The sequence below is a fragment of the Belonocnema kinseyi genome, chromosome 1 (genome assembly GCF_010883055.1).
Source record: "Belonocnema kinseyi isolate 2016_QV_RU_SX_M_011 chromosome 1, B_treatae_v1, whole genome shotgun sequence".
NCBI classification, from domain to species: Eukaryota; Metazoa; Arthropoda; class Insecta; order Hymenoptera; family Cynipidae; genus Belonocnema; species Belonocnema kinseyi.
In genome coordinates this window covers 173,196,029-173,204,695 of record NC_046657.1, presented here as the reverse complement: position 1 = coordinate 173,204,695, position 8,667 = coordinate 173,196,029, and positions in this window count along the sequence as shown.

The following is an 8,667-nucleotide window of genomic DNA, read 5'->3' as shown; positions in this document are numbered from 1 at the left end:
AAAAAACATGGCCGCCGGAGTATACACATCAGTATGGTTTTGAATGGGAGTCGGAAAAAAACAAGGTATTATCAATAAGAAAGGAGTGAAAAATGTTGTCGCTGCGGTTAGATACTCTGTGCGAGTTCACGAAAGCTATGCTCTCAACCAGGAACATGATAGAAGGTCAGCGAGTGATTAATTCTGGCAGATTAAAAATTAAGAATAACTTTAATAATCACTCGGATGTAGAATATTCCGTGTCTATTGACAACATGACATGTTCGTGCAAAACCGGTACCAGTCAATCGTGTAAACATACATTAGCTGTCCTGCTGTACTATAACAGGTGAGTAATTTTTGTGACGAAAATGTTATATTTATTCGTTTACTTCATTGTCTATGAAGTTTATTTGAGCAATACTGTAGGATCATGGCTTTTCTGAATTCCATCATTTCATTTGCAATTTTTACCGAAATACCTTCGATTGGCCATTAAAAATAAGAACAGACGGGGAAAGCGAGAAAACTATATTTAAAATATATTTTTTCGTTTTCAAGGCCTGTTTTAAACTTGGAAAAGCCATCGGGTGTGATTAAAGTAAAGGTTAAATTTCTCTTAGTTCGTTATACTTAACCTCAAAACCAGCTGGGAAAAAGAAGCTGTTTCTGCTATTTACACTGGAATTTAAGAGTAAATACACGAAATTCTCATCGTTATTACTCAAGCAAAGTGGGGGAGAGTTAGTTGTTACATCCAACTACTTTCCCGAAGGTTTTTCGAAAATTTAACCTCTAAAAAATGACACTTTATTATCGATAAAGATGTATAAAAACCATACTGTTTTCGCTGCCCCCGTCTGATTCTTGTTTTTAATGAACAACTAAAGTTATTAAAATTTATTAAAATAAAAAGTGCAAGTAAAATGATGAAATTCAGAAAAGCCGTGATTCTAAAGTATTATCTTTATTTGTCTCTATTTTTTTGTAGGAGAGATCGGAAATTCCATCTTCGTGAATAAAATCGAAATCACAAGGCTTTATACGCTCGCTGTTGTAAATGATGTCAATTTTGCTTTATTTAAAAGCAAAATATCGTCTGACTCATATAAAAACATAGCCAAGCGTATACTCCTGATAGCCATATTTTTTAGTTCGTGCAAGGACGACCAGCAGCGCATACAATTTTAAACTCCCAATAGGAAAAGTGGCGAAAGAATTGTAGTAATTGCTACGTCCCCTAGATGGCGCTCGCGTAAATGCAGAATTCAAAATGAACCTGAGCAGATGATAGAAGTTCTATCGTCTGCTCACGTCTGTTCAAATTCACTGTAGCTGCTAGAATTATATATATTTTTTTGAGTAATGAACTTGGATTCACAATGGATTTTCACTGATAACACAAACTAAAAATGGAACCAAATCAAATCGATCATCGATCAAATGCAATCAAATGTTAAAGTCATTTGGAATTGTCCTATGATAGATCGATTACAACAGACTTAAACATTTGATTGCATTTGATTGATGATAGATTTTATTTTGTTCAATTTTTGGTTTGTTTTCTTGGTTATTATTATTCATGTATTTAATTCAGAAAGAGATGTCAACATAACCTACAAATTAAGGTGAGAAGGTAAGGGACAGGGGGTCATTGCTGTAGACAATAATTCTTGCTATGTCCTCTAGGTGGCGCTGATCTTGCATTTTGCCACAATCTATAAGTACCCCCTCTAAATACATGGGAGTGGGCACACCGTGATGTACTTTGAGATGTTATTTTTAAAATTATTGTGGTAATAGTCGAAAGGCACTGACACGCGAGGGTATTAAAGAAAGGTCAATTTTGAAAATCCAAAACAGTGATAACTTACGTCTTCCGCGTTCTATTGTGATTGCGTGTGTATACAAAGAGCGGGGTACAATTCGCAGCGGGTCGTTACATACAAAATGGGAAAGTGTGAGGGTACCGAAGGGAAAATGACAGCGTGAACTAGCTACTGAGCTAGTTCGTAAATCGGGTGTGACGATCGCTGAATACGGTTGCGGCATATTTGAGCTGAAGATATTACAAAATTACCTCCTGCGTGAGAGAATCGCGTTAGTTATTTTTTATTTTAGTAATTTTGGCATGGGTAAGACTCCACCACTATATGACAGTACCACGTTGATTACAGATATAGGGCAAACGGTTATGTTTAAAAGCAGCCGCGGGTAACCGAGAGTTTTGCATCCCATGCAATACATGGGTACGGCACTCAGGGTAAATGACGGGAGTAAATCAGACTTGGATAAGCGCGCCCTCGAGAATTTCCTCTTAACTAAAAGATGAATTGAACTGTTGAACCTACCGCCTCCTGCTACAAAAAGTTTCATAACTCTGAGCGTAATTAAAAAATACTTTATTCATTAAGAAGTTAATTGTTAACTGTTAAAGAAATTGTATGAAATGAGAAATACATATTTGTTGAAAGTTTAAATTAGGAAAACTTGCTATTCGTTTCTTCCACATTAACCTCGTTGTTCATTGCTGGAGTGGCAAACAAAGGCAACTGTTGCACATGCGTAGTGATTCACACGACTCTCGCGCGCCTCTCTCGGATCTCCTCTGAAGCTCTACCGCCCCATCCCGCATTCCCCTATAAGTTTCACAAAAATATGCCTGAGTGCCGTACCCAATGCAATACGAGTTATGCCAATCCAGCCACTCATCAATGTAAAAATAAATGTAGCTCATGTTTGTCATAGCCACTTTGCAAATCTGTGGAAGAAATAGTGAAGGGTAATGCTCATGAAATTAAATGCAATTCATGTAATCGTTTTTTCTTCAATAGTAGCTGTCTATGCAAGCATAGTGTAAAAGGTTCTTATTCCGGCGGAACAAGCGTATGTGCTGTTTTACAGATTTGTAAAACATGTTTGAGGGTGGTAAATTTTTATAAAACTGAAGATCATCAATGCGGTACATTTTACTCTAAAAATTGTAAATGTATACGTGATTATAACGACGAATGTTACGTGGCCCCGGTTAAGGAGCGTCTCTCTAATTCTCCGGAGCGAATCAGATTTGTATTATATGATTTAGAAACACTTCAAACGAAAACGCTTCCCGGAGATAATTCGGTAAACATACATGAATCGAATCTCTGTGTAGTTCAGAAAGTCTGCTCTGACTGTTTACTGAATGAAAATATTAATGATTCTTGTAAATATTGTGGTGTCCGACAGTTAGTATTCAGAGAGGAAGAACATATACAGGATTTCATAGAACATGTGACACACAAGGGGAACAGGCAATTTGCATTGCACACAATGCAAAAGGGTTTGGCCTACAATTTATTCGTAGATACCTAGTAGAGGTTAAAGGTACCAGAATTTGTCCGAAAGTAATATTGAATGTTACCAAAATCATGCTCATGCAGGTCGGGGATTGTAAATTCATAGATAGCTTGAAATATATGCCTATGCCTTTGAGTGCTCTCCACAAAGCATTCGGCCTCACTGGTGAGTATTCAAAGAAAGGCACATTCCCACATTTTTTTAATAGGCCAGAGAATGATTTGTATGTAGGTTCTTTGCACATTTCCTTCTCCCTGAAACCATTGGTATTATATCGAATGGTGGATACAGACGAGCTAATAAGCAGTCTGTAAAAGTCATTGAATGGTTGTTATGGGTAGAACGGGAAATTGGGGTGGAAATCCAAAACGCAGCAAGATCTCGTGAATTCCGTCTGCCAGTGGGAGCGCTAGTTGACGAGTACTATATAGATGGTGATGAAACGCGCCATTTTTTGCAGTTTTATGGCTGTTTTTGTCATGGGTGTGTGGTCTGTTACAAGTTGAATCGCGATAAGAAATTAACATCCAGGGATACAATTGATATGCGTTATGAGAACACTCGCGCCACGAGTGAAAAAATTCGAATAACCGGTTACGTACTAACCGAAATATGGTAGTGTAAATATGATAAATTCAAGAAAAATTCACCCGATATGAAAAAATCCGATACATCGATGTTTGCTCTTTATATCCATTCATTTCGAAAATGGGGTAATTTCCAATAGGTCACCCGAAAATGTATGTTGGCGATGAGGAGTGTAGAGGTCTAGCTGGTCCAAATTACATAAATTTGGATCAGATTGACGGATTGATCAAATGCCGTGTGCTTCCTCCATGACATTTATTTTATCCCGTGCTACCTGTGCGAATGCATGGGAAACTCATGTTCCCACTTTGTCACGCGTGTATTTCCGAGATATATGGAAATATCAGATTACGCAATATGATCCAAAAACGCGTACAGGTGGGCTATTCGTAGGTTATATAAACACCTTTCTAAAAACTAAACAGGAGGCTAGTGGCTGGCCGAGCGAATGCGTTGACGAAGAATCAAAACAAGATTATCTTTGTGAGCATGATGAGATTGAGGGAATAGAGTTAGATCCTGAACAGATTAAAAAGAACCCTGGTTTATGTTCCGTTGCAAAATTTTGTCTTAACTCTTTTTGGGGTAAATTCGGACAAACAGAGAATTTACCGCAAACGGAGGTTGTTGAGGAGCGTAAACGGTTGATAGAGTTGCTTACTAGTCCAGAGTCCAGAATGAGTCCAGAATGATGACTTTTTAAATGCCTCTTGGTCGTATAAAGGCGAAGCTAGTATAGCGTCACCCTACAGTAACGTAATAATAGCCGCTTGCACCACTGCTCAAGCTAGGCTAAAGCTGTTTGAGTACCTGCAGCAATTAGATCGACGCGTTTTGTACTACGATACAAACTCTTGCATTAACGTATGTCATGAAAATGTATCAGAGCACAATCCGCCGATGGGTCGATTATTGGGTCAGATGACGAATGAGTTAGATGTTTATGGTAAGGGGAACTGTATTGATACTTTTGTATCTGGTGGCTCTAAATTTTACGCGTACAACGTAACCTCTCCAGATGGAAAATCTCACCAAGTTTGATAAATTGATGGGATAACTCTAAATTACGAAAATCCACAAGTTTTCAATTTTGAAACCGTTCGAGATATGATAGTTAGCAATGCTCCTCCTATTTCATTCTCATTCAGAGCAATTCACCGAACGAAATTTCACGATGTGGTAACTTGGAAGGAGAAAAAAACATGTAAACCGGTGAATAGTAAAAGAAGATTCCTCGAGAATTACGAGTCTGTACCACATGGTTTTACCGAAGACGTTTGTTTTTTTGTAGAAAATTACCCTTAAAACTATGTATAAAATCTCTCTCTCCAACTGCATGTGTATTGAGGAGATGGGTTCATGACTTCAGCTCGAAGAACATGTATGTATATTTGAATAATCAGTTGTTTAAACACAAAATTGCATAATTAACACTTTTTCATATTTCAGTTAACTGGGATGTGAATGGGCAACCTATTTGCCACGTAGCTGTTCGGCCTGTGGCCACTATAATTCCCTCCGCACGTGTTACATGCATTCCACCATGGCCTTTCCGGATGAGGACAGACCACCTCTGGTTTTTTAATGAGGCTATTTTTGTACATAACTTCTGTAAATAGTGTAAAATAAATATTATTATTCTTTTATAAATTGTTTTTATGATTTAAATAAAATATCCAAGTATTAAAATTTTTTTTGCTGTTTAACCCTTAGAATTTGTAAATCATATTATATTTCTGTAATCGAAAACATAAATTGAAAAGTAGTTTCAACAGAAATAAAATAAAATATTTGTAATGAAAGTAGCAACAGTAGCATTGGGAGTGAACTTTATTCAATATCAATATGAGTGATCAAACAAAAAGGTAAGTATGTATTTTAAACTTTATTTAAAAAGACTCCCTGAAAACGCAGACGGGCTGGCTGGCAAGCGCAGAAAATTAGCTTATAGCAGCGCCACCGCATCGCCGACGGCCAGGGTTATAAGCTCATTAGCCTAGCCGCTGCAACCAGGCCTATCAGCTTATTCGCCTGGGTGCCATGCGCGCGGGGGGAAAATGTATGCTCATTGATGTACATTTTGATTTAATTTTCACATCAAATTTTACTATTATCTTTAAGGCAGTTAACAATCAGATAAAAAGGGATTACACTGTCTAATTTCTTTATTCTCCAACATGGATCCAAGGTGGAAACATCCATTTACATCTAAAATTTATGGTCCAACGAGTTGCGGTAAAACGGTTTTTGTAAAAAAATTTCTTCAAAATATTAATTTAATGTGCGATGTTGTATTTTCTCGAATAATTTTATATTATTCGGACTGGCAGTCATCCTATAAAGAGTACGTGGAGGGAGTTGAATTTCATGAAGTTTTACCTCAAGCATCAGACTATAGCAATGATCCTCGAGACAAACATGTAATTATAGACAATCTTATGCGTGAATCGTCAAATAACACAGTCGTCGATCTTTTCACCAAGGGAAGTCAACAGAAAAATTTAAGTGTGATCTTTATATCACAAAATATTTTGCTTCAGGGGCATGGTCAACGAGATATTTCCTTAACCGCTAATTATATTGTAGTGTTTAAAAACCCAAGAGACCGAGCGCAAATTCAACATCTCGCTAGACAGGTATACCCAGAAAATAAACTACTTCTACTGGAAGCATTTTATGACGCAACATCTAGACCCCACGGCTACGACCTCATAGATTTGAAACAATCTACTCCTGACAACTGTAGATTTAGAACTTGTATATTTCCGTCAGATTCATATAAATACGTTTACGTGCCAGCAAGGGGTATACAAGCAGGCTCATCAAGCACTCTAGTGCCAGTTGTACGTTTGTCATGATAATGCATGCACGAAAATCCATTGGAAAGAAGAATCCCTGGCGGACCGAAGGAACCGAATGGAGCCTCTACAAAGTACCCGTAAAGACCCCCTCGGCTCCCCACTCGGTTGCTTTATAAAAAACTAAAAAAAAAACAGCAAAATCAACTTTTAAATTTTAAAAATTCGGATTCTACGTTAAAATTTGCATTCGAAACTCACGGAGTAATCGCAATACTTTTTCTTGCAGCATTAAAAACTTTAAAAAATAAAATACCTGTCATTTACATGGGCCGAATGCGCCTTCAAGTGCATCTTCTTATAGTAGTAGTTCATATGCGTTCCGTCGCTAACTTTAAGAATTTTGTCTGGATGCTAGCGCCATGCAGTGGAAACCACAGGCAACAACGCTGCGTTGCAAGTGAGAGAGAATTTTATTTTTAAACTTCGCACGCAACGTACTACTTGAGCTATTATGGATGCGCTTGAAGTCACCTTCTGCAGAAGTTAATGACATTTTACAAATTTTTTAACGCTGCAAAAAAAGTATTGCGATTACTCCGTGAGTTTTCTCATAGAAAATTTAACTTACAATCCGAATTCCAACAGTTTAAAAGTTGAGCTTGCTGTTTTTTTGAGTTTTTAAAAAAGGAACCGAATGGGGACCCAATAGGGTCTTTACGAGTACTTTGTGGAGGCTCCTTTCGGTACCGTCGGTCCGCAAGGGATGTTAAAAAGTTACACGCTCTCTATCACCTGGATACAGATCAGCGACGCGCTGTTTAAAAAAAGCTAACACACAATCGTTAAAAGTATCTGTGAATGTGCATTGAATATTTTACATGGAAACGTTACTCTAAAACAAACCAAGAAGCGAAAATTGAAAAAACATGGATATGCATTAAGAAAACTAGTGTCACCATGCGGTTCGTGGAACAGTAAAAAACGCTTTATTGTTCAAAAAGGAGAGAGATTTTTACAACTTTTACTAGCACCAATCCTTGGTACCCTCTTTTCCAAAATGTTTTCATCTTCGTAATTATTTGTCATATTTAAAAATTTTTAAATTTATCTGCTATATCATCAGAGATTGTACCTTACCGACAGTAGATCAACCCTCCAAACCATGAAGGCAGAAAATCGACACAATATCGATCAAGTTAAGAATCTTCAATAAAAAAAAAATGCTTAACGTCTTAATAAGACGAGATGGAAAATAATGTTTTAAAATTAAAATTATTTCTTGAAAAAAAGATCCTACTCCATCTTCACTCCATTGGGAATCCAACCACAAAACTTCTGATTTCCGGTCAGGTGCTTTTTCAATTAAGCTATTAGAGGGACCAGAATAAGAATTCGTAATTCAAGAACATAATGCTAATTTTTAGCTAGGTGTTAATGGTAAAAGTAATTATTTAAAATTTTTTAAATTTATCTGCTATATCATCAGAGATTGTACCTTACCGACAGTAGATCAACCCTCCAAACCATGAAGGCAGAAAATCGACACAATTTCGATCAAGTTAAGAATCTTCAATAACAGAAAAATGCTTAACGTCTTAATAAGACTAGATGGAAAATAATATTTTAAAATTAAAATTGTTTCTTGAAGAAAAGATCCTACTCCATCTTCACTCCATTGGGAATCGAACCACAAAACTTCTGATTAACACCTAGCTAAAAATTAGCGTTATGTTCTTGAATTACGAATTCTTATTCTGATCCCTCTAATAGCTTAATTGGAAAAGCACCTGACCGGAAATCAGAAGTTTTGTGGTTCGATTCCCAATGGAGTGAAGATGGAGTAGGATCTTTTTTTCAGTAAATAATTTTAATTTTAAAATATTATTTTCCATCTAGTCTTATTAAGACGTTAAGCATTTTCTGTTATTGAAGATTCTTAACTTGATCGATATTGTGTAGA